At 38.9% G+C, this 22,202-nt stretch overlaps 1 protein-coding gene across 2 annotated transcripts in view; it reads right to left on the bottom strand.

The window, feature by feature from the left end:
* LOC133990931 (receptor-type tyrosine-protein phosphatase F) overlaps positions 1-17,525 on the bottom strand; it is a 177,747-nt gene extending 160,222 nt beyond the window's left edge. For both annotated transcript variants that reach the window (XM_062429355.1, XM_062429357.1), the window contains exon 1: positions 17,157-17,525. The gene's annotated coding sequence lies outside the window, so the exon portion shown is untranslated. The remainder of the gene's footprint in view (positions 1-17,156) is intronic.
* Positions 17,526-22,202: the final 4,677 nt, after the last annotated feature.

Genomic DNA, 22,202 nt, shown 5'->3' with positions numbered 1-22,202 from the left:
TGTGGTTACAATTAATGATGATTATTGGTGTTCATTGGTGGGCGATGCAAGTGGAGTCGTTTTGAAGTGGGTGGCGGTTGCCTCCAGTTTGCCATTGGTTGGAAACTGCTTTTAAACTTTGAGTAATTTGTTTACGCTTGGAACGAAGACAGGCTGTTCAAATCCTATCCAACTTCTGCTACATTTGTCAGACTGACACTTATTGAGCACTGTGCAAGAATTTACCAAATATAATATGAAACCATCAAAGGAAAGCAGTAACCGTAGAGTTTGTTAATGCAGAGCTCTGCAGCTGTCAAAAATGTTTCAAATATTGACCTCCTTCAAGTTAAGTATGCACAGTGGAGATATATTATTGAGGGAAATGTATACTGATTGGATTCAAACACAAAATTAAAGTATTAAAATGTGGGCATAACAAAAAGATACTGGACAGTTTAAAATATCATCAACCACCAAAACATACAACTTTACTCATTGACTGTGTTTCTATGGATGAAAAATGAGGCATCAATGGTGACATTTACTTTGTTTACTTTGTACAGATTGCTAACATAAGTGAACCACTAATAGTACAAAACACCAGGCGTAATATTTCTGTAGGTTATTGTTTTGTATTTCATTTAAGATGAGCGACTGAGTGACGCAACTGTTCCCCTTATAACTAACTACCCTATGACTGTTCAGTGTCTTACGGTTTTCTGTTCGTTCCTCCTTTTTAATCAGATAACATCCAAACGTTTACCTCAGAGGGATTCAATTAGCACTCCAATTAATTTTTCAATTAAATTAATCATACTTATTTCCCAACTTGCTGGACTTTACTTTGATGTTTGTTTGTTTGGTTGCGGCGCTTCCTTTGGCAGATAAAGTATGCTTGAACATTACTTTCAGATCAGATCAAAGTGTCTTGGCTTTGTGCAGGTACAAAAACGCAGATAAGACTTGTAGCAGCAAAAAGTGAGAAATACTCTTTTTTTGTCTTTTTCTTTTTTGGCTTTGCTGCTGTACATGACTGGTGCCTTGTTATTAAGGGATTGTGCTGCCTTAGCCTTATTTTTTATAATCAATTTTTAGAACAAAGAGCTGACTATAAAATAAGTCAGTGTCACTATAAACTGAAAAAAGAGAGAGGAAAAAAAGGTTGGGAAGGAGTTTTAAAGGCTGCTGAAATATTACAGTGGGCTTTTCTAAAATCAAAGATTGATGATCTTTTTCGACCTCCAAGAGAGAAAGATAACAAAAACTTAGAGCAGCTTTCTTCATTTGCCTTGGGTAAGATTCTCAGCAGGTCCCTTGCTCTTCACTTCAAATCCCATCTCATAAGCTTTTTATGGGTGGGCAAGTCATGACTTTTCCCTCTGTCACATCTAAGTTAGACATATGAAAAGCAATCATGAATACCACTATCAATGCACTTTTCCATTTACTTTGAAAGTGTTCACTGAGAACATGAAAAATATATCACAAGGGTTACTCCTATTAAATTATAATACCTGACTACCACTGAATAAATGCACTTTTTCTGCCAAATATTGCATTGCTTCTCCTTATCTTTAAAGCACCACACCACAGCAAGTGTTGTAATCAGAGGTTAAGTTGCCAACAATGTTTTTTTTCACACAACAGTAAGCTGATCAAAATCCTTATTTGAGTGAAATGTATACGGCCTGAGAACTTAAAAGTCTGTGTAAAGCAATATTAAAATATGTACTGAGTTTGTCACACCACAGTGTCTTCTCTGAAAGCACGGCCCAGGTGAACATTCATACCAAACTCCTGTATAATAATACACAATTTAAAATAGGTCTTATTCAAGGTTTCAATAATTTACTGCCATTTCAACATAGTTGATATGAATTTGGTTTGGTGAGCTCACACAGAACAAGAACGAGAACTGCAGTCAAATACAATGATCACCTTAGGGCATAAAAAAAAGTATTAGTAATAATAATAAATCGTTAAAACAACACACACACACACACACACACACCCCATGGGGAGGCTGTCAAAATATTTTTCATTTTAAAATAGGCCTTGTTTGTAAGGGTAAGGCAAGCAGCACGGATTATATTTTGAAAACAGAGTTACATTAGGAGCCAACATATTTTGTAGGTAAATGTGGACCCATTTTAGTAAAAATGTTACTGAAATGTTCACAAGAGATCCATTACCAATAAACATTATACCAAATTGCTGTTTTTTTCAATAGAGTTTGGTGCACTTAACATTACTCACTTCTTTGCTGAAAGGTTACTTGTGGCTTCATTGTGGCCGTCACCCTTGGAGCAACTGCTTCTAACACTGTGCTTTTAAGTGACGGATTATCCAAAGTGAATCCCAGTTGTTTCCAATGAACATTTGTAAAAACTACCCGGTGTAAAAATAGTAATTATGAGGTTGTGTAATTATATAGGTGGGGTGGGGGGTGCTAGTAAAACCTCTACACCATAGAGCCACTATTTCAGGCCCACCCAAAAAATCCTGAACACAGAAATGGAGAAAAACAGTTGAACGCACTATTACATAGTTCACAGTCTTTTCACATTTTCCGCAATCATTTTCGAACATTCGATGAGTTTAAAAATAAATCACTGATTTTCCTTTACATGGAAACGTGTGATTACCTAATCATATGTGAAAAGGATCAAATACTCTATTTTTGTGTGCATTCACGATTTCAGCCGTAATCAGTGGTTCGTACACCAAAAATAATACTAAGCATTAATCACATGAAAGAAAGAAACCTAATTACATGTTCTATACAACCAACCTGCTACAACAGATGTGTTTGCAAGAGGTTTCAGTGAATCTTCTGTAGAATCACACACACTACAGTCAAAATAAATCCTATAATTTGTAGCTTCAGAATTCAGATTGATCCAGAATGGGAAATATCACCATATTGTTTACTTTATGCATAAAACATTTGCCTTGTAGTCCTTCCTATGTTCCATTCAATGTCATTACATTAAAGTATACAAGACAGAGAGGGATTAACCATTCCGTGTGAGCTCTCTAACTATGCCCTGCTCACATGAGATGTGTTAGCACAGACGACTACACAGCAAAGCAAGGAACGGGGAGAAAAACAAGCTAATCAACATGCAGAGAAAGGAAGCAGAGTGAGTCCAAGTCAAGCTTCCATGCCGCCAGATAAAGATCTGTCTGACACGTAGCCTTTTAAATAATCCACTTGTAAGTACAACATTTAGAAACATTAACACCCAGCTCGGAAAAAGTGATTTTCTGATGGGGGGGAATTGGGAGTTGGGGGGGGGGGGGGGGGGGGGGGGGGGGGGGGGGGGGGGGGGGGCAGTGTTCAGGGAGATTTAGAAGATGGATGATGGTGTGGACAGACACTATGTGGAGACCTCGGAGACACACAGACTTCAGATGTCACTCATTAAAACCCAAAGCAACTGCTGGTGATCCTCTGGTCTGGAAAGTCCCTGTGGCTACTCAGAGACACGAGATGTGAGCTCCCTCTCTGCCTTTATGGAGATCTTATATAACAATGGTGAGACAGGACTGGGAATTTTCTAATGGGGCGGACTGTGCCACTAGAAGCAGGTGATGTTGGCTCAAAACATTCTCTGTCAGTTTGCATTTTAAACGCTTCACAAAGTTAGTCAAATCCGGTTTGTGCAACCCTTGTTTGCAGTCTGGCTTGCCCTCCCTCCTGGTTCTGCAAGTCTCTGCAATTCTGATGAGAAAAGGCTAAACACAATCACAGGAAAGGACATGCTTGATGTGAAAACATGCAGGTTGCTTCGTCATTACTATCACTAACACTTTGTCAGTTAGTGATCCTTGTTGACTTTAAGTGAGACTGATGCCTGTTTGCGTGTGAAGCGTAAAGACCGTTTCTGTGTACTGCAGGAGAACCAGTGTGGGAATCAGACAACTAAAAGTCTGTCCAACTAAGAGATTGGAGGCTCAGTGAAGTTGTTTGCCACATTAACTGCTCTGTGGCAATTGGAGGCTTGAATAAATCTATGCTGTTTCAAGTGAGTCCGGCTTTTTCAAACATTTTCAATTTACTCTGTCAATTAATTATCTCAAATATGGTAGGCAATATTAACTTGGCTAGAAGTAGGAATTGAAACCTGCTGGGCACAGATATAACGCTTATTAGAGGAAGACACACACAGCAACATTTTCAGGAGTACAGTGGTTTCCTTGTCAAGGATAAGGTTCATATCTATATATAGGCCTTGACATAGAAAGATAGAGGTGGAAAAACTGCTAATACTTTTGCTTGACACATTAAGAACACTGAGCTACTTCTTTCACTCACAACTTTTGCACCATACATTTAGTTCTTGCCATCTTTTTTCTAACATTGACCTAATGATACACAGATTGTAAGCAGTGAAGTGTGGAGCTGTGAGTATATATGCGAGTTTCGTTTTTGTGAATGCAGGGGGGGGGGGGGGGGGGGCTCATACCTATGCTAGAAAAGAGAGCTAACTATTCAGCGCATCCTGAGCTATAAATCAGTGCCTTGGTCAACCTGGCCAAGAGCATTTTCAAACCCATTTGCGGAAGATAATGCCAGCTATTCCTCTCCGCCCCAGGGACAGGAGAGCTGGCCTCATGAATCATTACCCTTTTTAAGAGGGAGCTGCAGCGTGGATATCACCTTGCTGTGTCCATAGGGGCTCTTGACTCTTTCTGGTAGGCAGAAAGGAAAGGTGGCTACAAAGGAACTATGACTGAGGAGTGCCAAAAATCAAGTTAAGAGTAGTAATGACTCCTTGCTGACAATATTTAGGTTGAGAAAAAGAAGCGGGCAGTGCCACCTCCACAGTAAACTGGGAATAAAATATTGCCAAATACCTAAAAGGATAAGGACTGTATTTCAAAGCTCATAGGAACTGCATACTCCATATGGGTTTTGCATCAGTTCATTAAATGACATAATTGAATAGCCTGTGTGTGTGTGTGTGTGTGTGTGTGTGTGTGTGTGTGTGTGTGTGTGTGTGTGTGTGTGTGTGTGTGTGTGTGTGTGTGTGTGTGTGTGTATTACTGCTGAGGAATTACACTTTGCCGGAAATAGAAACAGGCACAGACTGGACACACAGAAGTCCAAGTCCAAATGAGCCAAAGACTGAGTCTGTCTCAGTCTGTCTGTCCTATTCCGAGCTTTAACCACACTGTACTTTTTAGTTGTGTTCAGATATGTTATTTAAATATGATATAATCTCAAGAATTCAATGAGACCATTTAGAAACAGTGTCGCCATTGGATAGATAATTTTTAAACTAAAATGTCCTGCTCAGTACATCTTCATCATAATTTATTATAAAACAAATTAAAATGGATCTTTATCAAAAATAGTTGTTTATAATCAATTATGTGAAAGAAAACCCTACTTTCCAAGACTATGAGACTAAAAGACCTTTTTGGCAAAAATGTCTGTATATAGTCTATAGTCAATAGTTATTACTATTATTATATAAGCTTCATTTTATAGCATAATTGAAAGTCATGTCTCACTATGCCTCGGTCTAAAGAAATTACATAGATTTTTACAAAGACACTAAATTTACTAAATACCTTGTGCATGTCTACACATGTGCACATAACTAGGTTTTCCAAAAGTGATATGGTTAAACATCTCAGCATTTCTGGCTCATTTACTCTGAGATATCTATGGGGATTTATAAAATGTCCTTTCATGAAGCCTGACGCCTTTGGACAGAAAGCTTTCTCCATTCAGGGGTCTAATATGGTAAACTGTAATAAATATAATAAATACTAATTTCTAAACAGACATGAATTCATGTTGACCTTTCAGATTTTATTTTATTTTATTTACATATAATTGCATAATTCTATTTTATATGGCATTGTAGAGGTTTCTTTTTAATAAAACTCCCTCCTGCAACAAATATTAGAAATAAGCTTAGGTTGTAAATGTTGTTATATTTGAGATTAGTCAGTTCAGTGAATGTTTTACTTATATATCTGTTCCCATAAAAATAAATATTGAATAATTTGTAACTCAACATAGTTGTGTTTCAATAGAAAATAAACTGTAGACCTTGTAGAAATGGAAAGCAGCATTTTATCCAATGTCCACAAACGACACGCAATATCTGCAATGTTGCAAAACACTATACACAAGCTAACCGCCACAAATGTGCTATGTTACGGTTCTTTTTTTTCATGAGTCTAGGCTCCTCTTGTTTTACACGTCAATGCGTGTGTGTTCAGTGTTCGGCAGATCCACCAGTCCGTTCCCCTTACAACGCTGAGTCTTCACTCATGAGGATCTGCAAAACCTTGCACGAAATTCCTCCAGCTAGCATCCAGGCTAACAAGCTAACATGGAACCAAGTCCTCATGACAGAGCTGAGCTCGGGGTGAACTGTGCTGTTGACACTCGGTAGTCAACAACATGTCTGTGTGAATATTTTATCCCAGTTTATATCTAAACTCTCCTGTATCACTGTGCAGCTGAGCAGACGGCAAGCTAAAGTAGTTTCCCACCAACCATACAATTTAAAGGCGTACAATTTTAAAGACTCGGATGAAGGCGAGCATTGTTTCCGGCCACAACACAATCTAAAGTGTTTTCTTTGTTTGTCAGGTACTGCTGCTCCATTCGGCCGACACACAATAAGACGAGCATACTTAAATTTTCACACACATACAAAAAAAGGCACTAAAACTGCATATGACCACATAGTGCGCTGTTGAGCCACCCTAATTTACTGCAGGGGAAATTCCTTCACTGTGACAGCCCTATTTATTACAGATAGAGCTAAATAGGTTCCCCTCCTTCCCCAACCCAAACCACTGTGTAACCTCATGCTGTGATATTCCATTACTTCCTGACTACAGTTAGGAAAATTTTACATGATTCCAGCTCTGCACTACAGTGTGTAACCTTGAAACGTACTTATTGTGAGTCTGATAAATACTGGTAATGTGAAACTGTGTATTGGGTCATTTATATCATCACATCCCATATTTATATATAAACAGGACACAGGAAACAACTTATCATTTCAGTCACTGCATGGACATTCCATTAAAAGCAAGTTCAGAAGTAACAGTGCTTATTCCTTCCCTGTTACTTCATCTTCTTTAACCGAGATAAGAGAGTGGAACAGTAAAACCGATGGAAAGTATTAGAAATTTCAGCCTTATCTCTTGGCAATTTTCTCACTTAAAATAGTGTGTGATTAATTTATGTAATGGGACGCCAGGTTGGCTTTATATAAGAAGCATTGGAGCAGAGTTAAAACATCGGATTTTGAGAAAAATGTATTCTTAAAAATATGCAGTAAAACTCATGAAAAAAACTCAAATTCCCACAATGTCATATCTCATCACATGGCAACACAACAAAACTTAAACATATAGTACGTGTTTTCATTGAGCCCAACCATGTGAACTCATTTGCACACATGACAAGCACAAGCCCTGAGAGTAAATTATTTACAGTAAGTAGACTTAAGTCTTTCAATTTTTGGGGGAAAATTAGGCCTAGCTGTGAGAACAGCACCCTCTTAAGCCTTTCTCCGCCCTTAATTCAGTCACTGACTGACTTATTGCATTACATGGCTTTATTAGAGTCACTTGTCTTCACTTGTGTCATACATTCGGGTTTAATCAAATCATTGCATCTTGAAAAACATCTCCAACACTGTAGAGGCTTTCTAGAAAGCCACAGGCCCAGACAGCAGTTGGACAGCAGGGGAAATATTGCAAATAAAGCATCATCTGAACAGCCTGTATGTGGCTCAGTCAAAATATTAAGTCAAAGTGATGTACATGAGAGGAACAAGCAAAATCCTGTTTATTTCCAAGTGTGCCATCTTTATTTACTTTTCTTACTTATTCATTGCTTGACCATGAGCTGCAGTGTGACATGATGACACGCTGTCAACACTAATGGTCTCTGATGGCATCAAGGTTCTGTCAGGAGGACACAGTAGGTGCTCAGAGCCAAGGCCTTTGGTAGCCCTCCACGGACGATGAGCTGTCATCTCCGTCCCTCACTGCCAAAGAGCCCCGCCCACACTTCCTAAAATCCTATCCATCTGCCGTATCAGCGGGGCCGACGGAGTGCAAGGCATGCACTTTTCTGCCATACACTGCTGTGCTTTAGCAGCACCGGCTACTGCCAATGAGGGATCCTGTGTCAGAGGTTTCATTTGTGACAATCAACACATCGTCAGCTACTGTAATTTGTTCTTCTGTATGCAAAAATAAAATTGTTGTTAGACAGTCTTTATGCAAGTGTGATCAAATCTGCCCTCAGCTGTGGATTTCAACTGTCAGTCAGGAAGTAGCTTAACCGTTACCATAAGCTACCTGACAAAGTGCCTCGCTACTGATTTGTAATTCTTTTTCCTAACAGTCAGCATGATTTTTGCACTTCAAAGTGCACACAATTTCATACTCCAACCGCCCATGTACTTGTGTAACCATATTCTCGCCAAAACTGGTAATGGCTTGGACAGAGATTCCCTAGAGGAACGGAGCTTTTAGAGAAAAAACAAACAAACAGGCAAAAGCTGTGGTGTACTGACATCCTTCCAATAAAATGAGAACACAAAGTCATGATTTCCTTCTCTAATAACATAAAGAATGGCTTTATGACTGTCAGACTCATCTCATCAATATTTATGCATCATTATAACTGTCAATAGTGAATATTACAAGTAAATGCATGACAAAAAGAACATGATTTCCATCTCTCAAATGGCAGATTTGCTATCATGTGCTGCTGAAATGTTCACGAAAATTGAGAATCCAGGCCAGCCTCAGTGTGAAAAACTGTCTCATTGTTCATTGCAGTCGATATTTAATCAACATAACCTGTGTGCATTTATCAAATTTCTTCCTCCGTTTTAAAAGCATGGCGTATGTGACATTTAAGTCCATCTTGATAAGACGGCTGACTGTTTGACCTTCATGTAATGTTCTGCGTCAATTCAGGTACCGCCTGTGTGTGTGTGTGTGTGTGTGTGTGTGTGTGTGTGTGTGTGTGTGTTTGTGTGATGGTCTGTGTGTGTTTCTCTAATTAGAAGAGAACCTGTGACAAGGATTGGTTGACAGTGACAAGCAAAACCAATGACACCAGCCAGTGAGCTGTTGCGCCATTTGTCCCCATTCAGCGTTTGTCTGAAATGAAAGAGTACATCATCTATACACTTCTGCTGACTGGGCAAATGCGGTAGGCACTGAGGTCTTACACGCATGTAACATGTCTCCCTGGTACATTACCAATACACAAGATATGATTTTTTTTTAAAGGGTTAGGGTTAGTCTTCTGTGCCTTAATGTATGCTGAGTATCCATACAGAATGTCTACCATAAGATGTTATAACCCACAGAGGACACAAGGCTATTTGGGCTCTAATGATTCATACAATTCACAGTCAGATTTGATGTATTACAGTTGCATCAGGATTTTAAATAGGCTATTTTCAGCACTGGAAAAATGAGGACCACCTGAAAATGAGTCTCATATTTTCATTATCAATTTACTTTAACACTCAATGATAGGAAAATATAAAAGTATATTATTCCAGAGCTGAAAATGTAACAATGGAGTTTTGTCCCATCAGAAGTGGTTTCTCTACTGGATAACCAGAAACAAAAGCAGCATTTTACAATAACAACCAAAAACAGCCACATGTGGTGTCAAAAATAGGAGACATCACTTCAGCTGAACAACCACGTGACTGCATTGTTCAGCAGACTATTGACCATGCAGTAAATTGCATGGTCAATAGTTTGATTCATCACACGTATCAGATCAAGCGCTGCATTTGGTGATACTAAATGGTACGATGTGTTGTTATACCTCAAGAACGCGCATTGCCATCAATCTGCGCAGACCATCAGTACCACATTTATTGACGCCCTCATACCCGAGGTCAGCAGCAAGGGGAGCGAGGGAGGCTGACGGTCTCGTGAACATGCACAGGGTCTGAGCCACTGCCATCAGAGGTTATGATGGTTCATCTTTTTCAACTTACCTCCATGGATCGCTGTGTGACCACGGCAACCACAGAGACCACAGCAAAGGAAACAGCACGGGAGCTCATTTTACTGGTATCTGAGTTTCCTGAATGAAATACCCTATAATCATTGACAGAGTAGAGAAGTGACAGACCAAAGAAGAGAAACGCTATCGGAGCAACATTACCTAGTCTGATTATCCAGTTTGATACAAAAAACAACATTCACGATACTAATTAGTGAAACTTGTTATATTAATTATGTTATACTGTTAACCATTTCCTCTATTTTAAGCTACAACTTACTCTATTTAGTAGCAGAATGATATTATTCTTGGTGCTTAAAAGCAACGTGTTTGTGCAATGTTTGATATTCCATAGATGATATTTGTCAGATCAAATGGAAACTTTGACCATAGAGGGGGAAAAAAGGGATCCTCTGAGTACCATTGATATTTCTACCAAATTGCATGTAAATCCATCAAACAGAAATTTCACCAAAAAACTAACATTTGAACCTCATGGTGGCACTTTAAGGACAAGTCAGGCAATCACCAGACAGTAGACTTCATCCTCTAGGCACTATGAATGTCTAGATATTTCAGAGATCACAAAAGTCATTAGGACTCATCCTCAGGGCAACATGGATATGTCATGACAATCTAGCCAACAACTACTGAGAAATTTCACTAAAAGCCAAAAATGTCAACCTGCTAGTGGCGCTATAGTACAGCTCAGGGGATCACTAACATCAAACATAAAATTTAATGCCAATACATCTGATAGTTTAATGAGATATTTCAGTTTGGATTAAAGTGGTGGACCGACAGGCTGACAGACCAACAACAACAAACAAACAAACATTAACATCCCTGAAACAATCCCCTACCAGCAGGCAAATTATGAGTAAGCACCTTACTCATTAAGAACACACAAACCTGTAATTATTCTGTTTGGACAAAAACAATAATTGAATTTCACATCGCTGGACTAGAGTGCCAATGACGTCTGAAACCGTAAAACTATTTGCTAAACACTGTGTTGTTGTGAGTGTTGTTCACTTTTAAATTACTCATGTTAAGTCCAAGACAAAATGCATTACTCTGATTGCTGATTGAATGAGCAATCTGCTAATAACACTGTGGAAAAATTCAGTACATTAATCTGCAATATGTGAAAGTAATAGCATAGATAGTACCACAAAAAATGTTATGTATTTGCATCTCAAAATGTAGATAAATTGATTCAGTGTATCCTCAAATGTTTATATCTCAAATATTTACAACTGCAGTGGGCGGTATGTATTTTTTCATGCCTTCATACCTTCCTGACATTTCACCAGGGTATACAGTATATATTGAAAAAATGTCAAAGCTGAGCTGCTGGTGATGGAAGTCATTGTAGCATATATGACATTAATGACACTGTCCCGTGATGATGTGCAAGGTGGGGTTTTTTAATACGTGCACCGACCTGACCCGTTATAAGGGCCAATAAACACTGCCCGACCCACAAAAATATGCGTCAATCAACCAACTAAACCCCACCAAACCCACAATGAATACGAATGTTTAGGTAGAGGTGCGAGGCAAAAATTCCGATATAAAACAATTGACACTGTCTCTGACCCTTCATCCACTGGTACCACAGCGGAGAAACAGATGAATAAATGTCAGCAACAAACTGACCGAAGGCCAGAAGATGAATATCAGCTCAAACGAAGAAAAGTCTCGAGACTTCCTTTCACCACAAATTTAACAAGACTAGAATAGCTAGCTTGGAGGGGTTATTACATGCTGCCTTCAAGTGCTCCTCGTAAACTCCAAGTGTACTCAAGAGTCTGTATTTTTTCACTGTAGAAGTATAATTCGGGATCTCTATGTACCCTGACATACCGTAATACAGTGATACCGCCTAAGCCTATTCTACATACAAGACAGAGGCTAATTACCCGTGTACAAACAGAAATAAGAAACATTTGTAGTACTAGGATAAATAAAACAATAACAACACCTATAAACAATTCACATTTCTATTTTTAAAAGTTAAAAGTTTTAATTAGATGGCCTGTGTGGTGAGAATGCAAAGCCATCTGGGCCATCTGAGATCACAGGGATGGCAGATGGATAGCAACAGTTTCTACATCTCACTGCAGACTTGGTCATGCATACCAATGGGTGGTTAACTCCACATTGTGTGTATGATACTCGTCTAGAGGTTGCACTGCTCACATCAGAAAATCTATTCTATGGCAAAAAGAGCAAAGATATTTTCAAGTTGTCGGCAAGTAATAAAGCTGAGGATTTTATCTGATTCTCGTCTTTGATATCTTATCTTTGCAGCTCCTCCCTGTGTCAGTTTATCCATGGTAGAAATTGTAATGATGATTGGTAAACAGAAAAATCAAAATTCAGATTTAGACCATCTTCTAACCTTTGTTAAAACCACATTAAATGTACGTATGACATCCATAGTGTCCATAGTGTGTCAATCAACACATCATGCACGTCACAATCAAAGCTATAATCAGTAATATTTGCTGAGAGGCTCATGCTGTAAAGCAGATGCAGTACATGTTGCTTTAACGTGTATGAAATGTGCTACATTAACAAAGCTTGACTTGCCTTGAACAGAATACTGACATCATAAATGGCCAATCATTAAATCTCAACATCCTTTGCTCATTAGCCCTCGCTCTCTGAAGAAGTCTGCTCCTCTTGCTCTCCTGTAGCACTCTGTAATGAGTTGTGTGTTTTTAAGGCCTAGGTGGTAAAAGTATAATTATGGATCCTTGGTCCATTTATGTAATGGATACTTTCTAACATATGTTGATACAGAACAAGTGCACAAATGTCACTAGGTCTTGAAGCAGCAAATTGCCTCAGCCAATTCTCACAGTTTGGACACCAGTTCTGATTCACACATAATGGCTCGACAAAAAGCTCTTGCATTTAAAGAAAAGGCAGCACAGGCTAATTCTAACCAGATGGATCCGCTGTGTCTCAGAGGTCCCTCCACTTTAATGAGAAACAGGGAGAACTGATTAACCGAACATTTGACCTTTCAATGTCATCCATATTCACTCCTTCATTCAGCAACACTAACATCATCTTAAGTAAAAACAACAAATCGCACAAGGAATAGATAAAAATAGACCTCCCATCGTAGCACGGGCCATTTTTAGGCCGTGTGTCTGTTTCCACTTTCCCCATTGCAGGGGTGCCCTGTAAAACATTGGTGTAAATGGTTTATAATGCCACCAGTGGACTCTGAAATGGGAGACCTGGTTTCAATCAGCAGTCAAATTGCTCCTACATTACCCTCGCAGACAGAGTAGTAAATCACTCTTTGCTTCTATGCTGCTGACGTTAAAGAACAAGCATTGTTAAAAATCCACCATGCGTGCTTGTAAGAGCACCCTGTCCCGATGTGGGGATGGGATGCTAAACAAGACAATAGCAGTTGCTCACGGTGTCCTTATAGATGCAGGAGAGACATATCCTGATGTGTCTCCCCCCCCCCCCCATACCAAACAGCCCGATCACACAACCAGTTTGAACCAGTTTGCCTGGTTAAAAAGAGTTCTTCTTTCTCTGTGCCAACGCCCTGACAGTGGGCCAGTGAGGCATCTCAGAGTAGTTAAAATCCCCTATAAACTGGAGAAACGCTGATCCCGCCCACCACAGACCAACACACTATGGGCAAAACCTCTCATTAGAACTGCAGGGCCCTGAAATTACCAAGATTTAACCCATATGGAAAGCATGAGAGAGCGTCAGCTGGGAGAGGGTTGTGCCTGGTGGTTTTTCAGCATGTGGCCACAGAGGAGCTTGAGCTCTATAACAGTGCCATTCAGCCCGGCCACTATCAGGGAGCACCGGCATACTAGGAAGCTGAGGCAGATGCTCTGGCGACTAGCCCCAGACCAGGCCTGCAAGGAAATACCCTTCACTACTACATACAAAAGCTCACACAGGCCAGTGATGTATTCTGGTCAATAAAAACAATAAAACAACAGATACGCCATGAAAAAAAGCAAGTATCAAAATAGTTAGTGATTAATTAAATAGTATGGCAAGTAATCCATTGATCATTGCAGTTCTAAAAACTAAGCTCTCTGAATATACAGAGATGAGCATGTTTAAGCAAATGTTCTTTATTTCACTAAGTGTACTAGATTGTAGGAGGAGGTGCATCTGTGTCTCAGTGTCAACTGTCGAACAATTACCACATATTCAGTTTTCTTTTGGTTGCTATGATTTTTTTTTGTGTCATCCTTTTTCGATTGCCAATTTGTGGTCACGGAGGCTGATCTTGGTGAGGATCTATATCTTTGCTTTCTATCTCTGGCAGTGGTGTTGGGAAAGCAGTGTTAGTGTGTGAGACTGGTCAGAGTGTGTCTGAGAGAGGGGGGGCAGTTATTCTCAGCACCAACATAGGACTGGACTCTTTTCTGGGCTCACCTCTTTGTGTTTGGAGGGTGTCTGTGTGGCTGGATTCAAAGTGATTAAAACATTTGAGCGCTCTCTTTTGAATGTTAATTATGAGAGGGTATCTGCCTAATTCTGCTTTACATTAATTTGTTGGTGTTTTGCTGCGTATGTGTGAAATGTATCTGCAAAACAATGGGAGCACGATAGGGCTGGATGACACTATCGAATATTTTAAGACAGATTTTAATTAGAATTAGGAAATTATAACATTATTTTCTCTTATTTTGACTTTATCTCTAATTATGATCAGTTGAGAAAAAATTAATTCTTTATTAATTCACACTCTTCAATTATATTGCTTAATGTACTTTAGACTTAGATTGGCCTTTAAATCTCACTGTACCTTCTTTTGAAATAACTCTAAAATCATAGTTCAAGGTGAGGTGGCTTCAATGTCAGTTTCAATGTTGGCTTCAGTGTTTTTTATCCTTTCTCAGCCTTGCTTTTGCCAGTGTATATGCACAGCCAGTGACGTCAACAGCTAAGAGCCTAGACATCCTTTCACAGACATCCTTTTAAAAAAAAATCCCAGTTGAAAGGCTGGATGAACTGTTGACTCTTATGGCAGGAAACAAAAGAAGAAAGCGATGTAGTGATCCATTGTGTGCCACCCTGTAATCTCTCAGGAGTCATGGGGATTTAGCCAAATAAGTCACGTGTCTTCTCTTGAATCATTTTCATCTTGAAGAAGACCTAGTAGCTTGCAGGAATGTGTCACTGATCCACAAATAAATGTCAGTGATTCAGTCAAAGTTAAAATAACAACAACAAAAAACTTTACAGAATATACAGGAAACATTAAAAAGGTCAAAGATTTATGGAATAATGGCTTTCACGGGCCATAAAAAGAGACAATAAACAGGAAAATAAGCCAGGATAAACACAGTAAGCTTCCATACAACCACTCACCAACATGACTGAACAAAACCTTAATGCTTCAGTAGCATGGAAGCCAACAGTACTGTCAACACAGGTTTAAATGATGAAATATCTATCCAACGGATAACAACAGGTAACTCTATTCAGATCCAAACAGTATCAGATATCCAAATGGTAGGCTACAAAAACGTCACTTTTTTTTTTTTTTTTTTACAGTAGGCTGAGGCCTCATATATTAGCACCATGTGGGATACAGCCTATAGGACTGTTTATTATAAAATACCCCTAATCTAGAATAGAAATACACCATGTAACATTCTATACAGTTTGCAGGAGCTGAAGGTTAGAAACCTAAACATGCAGTGGGGCCTAGGGTTCAGTTGCAGAAAGCCTCTGATGCAATTCCAAGAAACTATCCCACCCTCTATCATCTTGTTACAGTTTGGCTCATAGTTAGGTCTCTTCATTGTGTCTGTGACAGCTATAATCGGATTCATGTATTGATAAAAGATAGCCATGAGGCTACTTCAGCATGTCACTCACCCTGCAAAATTGCTTCCAATCCTTTCTTTAAATATACACCAAACAAGGCTGCAGGCTTGATGCAATGCTGAAAATCTTTATATCCTCCCAATGAAAAAAAATGCTCCCCCTGTTTCAGATCTATTCAAGACCTGAAGACTGCTTTAGCCTATTATATAAAGTGGCGCACCTGGAAAAGCTTGTCACAAAATAGATGTTACAACTGAATCCTCTAATGGATGATTGATGAAATGTATGATTCTTGTCTCAGCTACAAGGTGCATAATCATGACATCAAAACCTGTCTCCACAGCCAGTGCTGCAGCAATAGTGATTTTTAAGGGCAGATGAATGACACCTACATGACAGAAGCTTTTGCAAAAGATGGACATACAAGAAGTCAAATGCCTGTCTCTGGTAATGATATATATAAAGAGAGAATAAAGACAGTCCAAAAAATGCTCAGGCTCACGCAAGACATGCTCACGCACTCATGCGCGCTCTCGTGAAGTGAAAAGCCAGGTTTAAGGAGAGCAACTGCAGCCTATGGATAGGAACTCATTTTTAATACAAGGTTTAAAAAAATAGGAGCAAGCCATTATAATTACAATTAGACAAAAAGAAAAACTAGATGACGATTAGCTCACGCCTACACAGACCACTACTGCTCTTATTTATTATTGTATTAGTGATACTCGACTGATTTTCTGCTTGACTGAATCTTTCATCCCTGCAAAGACTAACAGTTGCGTCAATTTGCTCACTGAAAAGTGCCTGCGCTCAGTTTATTGCCAACACTGCGCAGGTTTGCACATCGAAAATCATTCATGAAATAATGAGTGATTAAGACAAATAACCCGTCTCTTTTTTTATAAAAACTGGCGACCTGAGTATTTTTCTATGACACTCTTCAAAGCTAATTATTATCCCTCCTCATTAAATTTGGCATTAAATTCAAAGTTATTCGCTGTGCCTTTGAGAGTTAGCATAAATATTAACAGCAACAAACTGTATGCGTGGCTGTCTGTCTGCAGCTAGCGAGTGTTTTTGTCAGACGGAGCTGACTTCCAATATTTTACCATTACCGTTCAACCTCTTAAAGCGTTTTCTAAGTAGTCTTATCCTCTAAAGCACGTTATACACACACACAAATGAATGCCCTCACCAACATTTCAGCAAGTTGATTAATGGCAACGTTGAAAAAGCTGCGTCTCAAGTTCAATGGGGGACATTGTAAAAAAAAAGAAAAAGAAAGAAAAGATAACGCTGCACTTACTGAATCTCCTCTTTGTCACCGCTGTTGGCATTTCTCTCCTTCTTCTCTGAACCACTCCGTTTAGTCCCCGTCTTCAGTTTTGTAGCAAGCCCCGAAAATCCACCTCAGTGATTTATCAGCCAAAACGGAAGAGTTAGAAGCCCAGAGAGTAAAACGAGAGGGGGGAGAAAAAAGGTAGCAGTCCACTGCCAGAGAGGAACACGAGGTCCTATCCCGGTCGACCCCGCTCGTTGATACTGGATCTATTCGTGGCAGCTCCTCCGTTATCTCACCAGCCGTCAGCTCCGCTCAAGTGTTCAGTGTCGCTACCCGCATACGAGAGAGAGACGGCGAGAAGAAATGTTGCTTCTTCTTTCCCAAGTAGTAAATGTTTTTTCTTTCTTCTTCTTTTTTTCGTGCAAGTTAATTCTTTTAAGCACGACTCTGTATACTCAGTCCACCCTCCAGAAAGGAGCAGTGGAAGGTAAGGGAGTAGTTACGTCTTTTCCCTTCCCAGTCACGCTTCTCTGTGCCTCTGTGGGAGAAAACACACACAGGTCTGGTCGGCCGGTCAGCAGGATTTTCGGATTCACTCGGCTACACTCGCTACTGTGTCCATTCATTCCTGCTCCCTCAAAGTCCTGCGAGCTCTGAAAACCGTGCAGTGGGGATCTGATACCTGTCGTTTATGAACCAGTGTGTTTGCAATTATTTTTGATCAAGGAAGCTCGACCTAAGGGGATTTTTTAAAGTAAATTATGGTTATGATGGTTAAGATATTACAGGAGGCAGCAGAGACAAGGAAAACATAGTGAACCTCCATGGTAAATACATCTTAATACACTTTCTGATTACAACAATTCCTAATTTTCCCGGGGAGCCCCTTTGGCTAATCCAGGTGGCCCCCAGGCCCTGCTCCAGGAGCCTCTGCAATGAGAAACACTGAGCATAGAAAATGCATAAATACTGCCTTATTATCTCCATTTCCTATGACAAATAAAATTCATCTACAGCCCAGCTCCTCATCCTTGCTCTCACCTTGCAAAGGCCCAGGACAAGACTGCAATTTATTATTTATAAGTGCAGGCCAACTTTCTGACTCTTTTGCCAGTACAGAAATTGTATTTTGAGACAGCCTTGGGAGAGGGTTGTAGGAAATATTCTCCACCGCTCAGTGACACTCACAAAGCATGGTAACAAGCTGTCTTTCACTTGGAATGCTTTGATGTTTTTGCAAGTTGTTCACATTGAAATACTTTGAAATAAATTTAAAAAACAGAGTTGCACAGTCCTGGCAATAGATGGTATCAAAATACGTTAAATCTAGATTTTGTATCTCCAACCAGCTTGCAATCAAAGACGGATTTTGGGGAACTGGTGGATTCACAAGTAAAGCAATGTGTAGAGGGAGAGAGAGAGATGGCTCTGCTTACTGTGCAGCTTGGCTGTAAGTGCATGACCACTCAAGCGACTCGGTTGAACGTGCAGGGCATGAACGCTGTGACCCTCAGTAATGAAGACCTGAATATCTTTAGGATTCTGACAACCAATCTACTTCGCCTTCTAACCTTACCATGATCAATCGTTAGCTTGGCAGAACCCCCACTGAACTGTTGCCTGGCTATCCACCACAGTTTTACACAAGGCTTTACCTCGCCATAAATGTCTCATGCAATTGGTCAGACAGGTAGGTACTTCATTCACACATGCACACACTCGAAGCGTACACAAACAGTGCTTCATCTAACAAAATGAGTTGCCATGCCACCTCACAGTGCCTAAAAGGGAATTCTGTTCCTTTTAGCTTGCAAATGATAACCTTGGTCAGTGCACAATGTTCCAGGAATAGGATCTTGTCAGACAAATAAGAGGCTCAGCCAGCCTATTATACTCAGAGAGAAGCCATTGTTTTGATACAACGACCATCAATATGAAGGTGCCAGACAGAGAAATTGGTGCATGTGCTCAATAATGCTGTTACGTATCTCTGGTGGCAAACACCAGGCCTTTTTTTCAGCTTCAGACATCTCATGTGGACAGAGCAGGAAACTTATAAACAACCTTTGATTATTAAGGTCAAAGAAGATGTCTAGTGCTGTATTTTTGCAGCTACTGTTTGGTTCAAAAGAGTCCTACAAGGTCAACCATGCCCTGTACTCGCCATACAATGAACAAAAACATCCACCAAATGTGTTATTTTCTACACTGAGAAACACATTCTCATTCTATAGTTCTGTACTTTCTTTGTGTTTAGTGTTGAATTATACAAACTTATTTTCATTGAGTCAGATTTCACAAATACTACTTTTTTATTAAATATAATGTAGAAAAATCTGCAGCTTTTGTATGTCACATTAATTAAACGACGACATAAAGAACTTTAAAACCATATTTCCAGTCAATTAAACAACTTATATCCATCGGAGTATAAGTAGAAAAATATGACTCTAAACTATTTCCTGCTCTTAATTATTGCTGCGATTTGGAATAAATGGTTAGCTAAATTACTGCAAATCAAAAAGGGTCTTAGGTACCAAATCAGCCTCCAACCATAACACTCCTGGAATGAAGCTTCATACATGGATCCCTTTATCAGCTGTTCCTCCTTATTAATTTTTTTATTGAACTCTGTGGGGAAATTAGAAGGGAGAAATTACTTGTAAAGAGATTCATTTCTATCTAGAAGTCCTTCAGTTGGTACTTGATTGTTTGAAGGCTGATTTGGTGCAGTTACTTTTCTGTCCGTGTTCTGTATTACATAGTCATCAAAACAGAATGTAGACCATGAATATGTTTAAAGTAAGCAACATTTAAAGTAAGCATATTTAATACTTATGTTGAAATGATATCAGCAATTTGATAGTGACACAGCTTTTTTCTTTGTTTTGAACCAGATTTCAATTCACGTCACAAGTTACATTAAAAGACAATACTACCGTATTTCCTCTAATAGTGGCCTTTATTTTCCTGAACAGCAGAGCCTTATAGAAAGCAGGTTTATATTGGAGAGATGTCTTTATTTCTAATTCTCTCTGTTTGATATGTATATTTGCTCATTTTATAGTACAAAGCCTCCTTGTTTTCTGATCTGTTTCTGTTTTTTGGACTGACCTCCAAAAATCTTTAATGGGAGAGAGGTGGAGGCGGTGTGCTGGCACTCAGTGCACTTATGTTTGCCCTTCACCAGGTCAAATTTTTTCTACCCTCTTCCAATTTTTTTCTTCTTGTTTTTATCCGGCCTGTTATGGGGGCCGGCCTTTATTTGCTTGAAGAAATAGGGTATATGTAACCATCAGAATATTAATGCAAACACGCATTAACCACACATTTTGCAAATGCATGACCACAGCAAGTTAGTTTAAAGCAACTTATCATGTACCACATTGTTATTAACATACATTTTTAATTATACCACATGAGAGTGGTGTCATGAGATTATCACACCAAGATATGACTTTTGCTCTGAAGCAAATTACAAATGATATAGAAGAAAATTACTAGTGTTAAGCTGTTTTGTCAGTAGTTCACTTGATTTTGAAAGGCTTACTGGGCTACAATTACTGGATACGAGAATGGTCTCCACATTTAATAACAGGAATGACAATCAATAGTTTCCATGAAATGGGAAATGTCTTCTCTTGTATAGTGGGAGAAACTAAAATATATTTTTTGTCAAGTTGCGTCATTGGTTTTGACATTTTTTCATGTATGCTAGTTAGAAACCAAATTTAAAAAATACTGATGTAGTCAAATGTAAATTCTCACGCCATTCCAGCAAAATGGTTGGTATTTCTCCAGAATATCTTAATATTCCTTAATTTGAAATAGGTCATATTTGGCAAATCACAACTGAAAGATTACTTTTTTCTCAGCCATTTAAAAACTTATTATATTTATATTTGTGCCTGGACTTTCTGATTATTCATGAAAGGACATTACATCTTCCCATTTTAATCCTATAAATCATTATCACACGCAGCATGCCAACACCTAATCAGTCTTAACTTCTCTGCTATAAAAACCCTAACCTAGAATTTTGACAATTTTTTAAATTAAATAAAAATGTATTACTTTATGAGTAAGCAAAAGCTGCTGGTGCTTGATTTGAGATTTAAAAAATAGTTCACTATAAAGACACTGGAGCTTACTGTAACTGTGGCACACCATTATCAAGTTTTTTTTGTCGTCATTCTTTAGTTTTTTTTTACCCCAAAAAAGATCAACAACAACTTTAAATAATAGCGTTGATACAGTATGTTTAGGGAACCTTACACTCCAGAGCAGGATGCTATCATCTTATAGCTAACTGTTACATAATTTACGCAGGATTCAATGAGGCAGGAATACAGTTAATGGAAGTTAATGATGAGAACACTTTGTATCATTAACCAACATGCAGTCAAACATGTTAATGATTGCGGTTACTATCTCAGTGGTTGGACAGAATGAATACCCAATTTTCGGTATTCACTTGCTGAGATGCTGCTGCACCTTGCTGCATTTCCTGAGAGGAAATATTTGGAAGTTTAAAATCACACTCCCAGCCACATTTAATACTAAGATAACAGTTTATGATAATGTCCTTTCAGGCTCAATTTCAGGCAGAAAATGCCAATGTGAGATGCAGCAGTGATGCCGCATAAATGAACAGAAGGGACTCCTACAACACTCGTTACAATGAAATAGACATCAAAACATAGAATTTCCGAGAATATGTTTTTGATATAAATGCTATTCAGTCTGTGTCGTTAGTCATTCATCATTCATTAAATAGCTCAGGCTACAAATAATCATGTCTCTTTCATTGCTAGACACAGAAAAAAACAAGATTATGTTGATGATGAAATCCACATCTTCAGTGACAGCCAACCAAAGATGCAGTTACGTGGTGTTATTGGAACAGTTAGTTACAGTAGCTAATAATATACGCAATTGTATCAGTAAATAACACGTATTTGAATATGAAAGGTCAAAAATAATCAGTCAAAAATCAATCCATATTTCATATATGGAGGATATGGATCTGGTGTTGTCACTTAATTACAATGCAGATCTTCTTCCTTCCTT

This window comes from Scomber scombrus, chromosome 11 (assembly GCF_963691925.1).
Source record: "Scomber scombrus chromosome 11, fScoSco1.1, whole genome shotgun sequence".
Classification (NCBI taxonomy): domain Eukaryota; kingdom Metazoa; phylum Chordata; class Actinopteri; order Scombriformes; family Scombridae; genus Scomber; species Scomber scombrus.
This window is presented reverse-complemented; position numbering and strand designations above follow the sequence as displayed.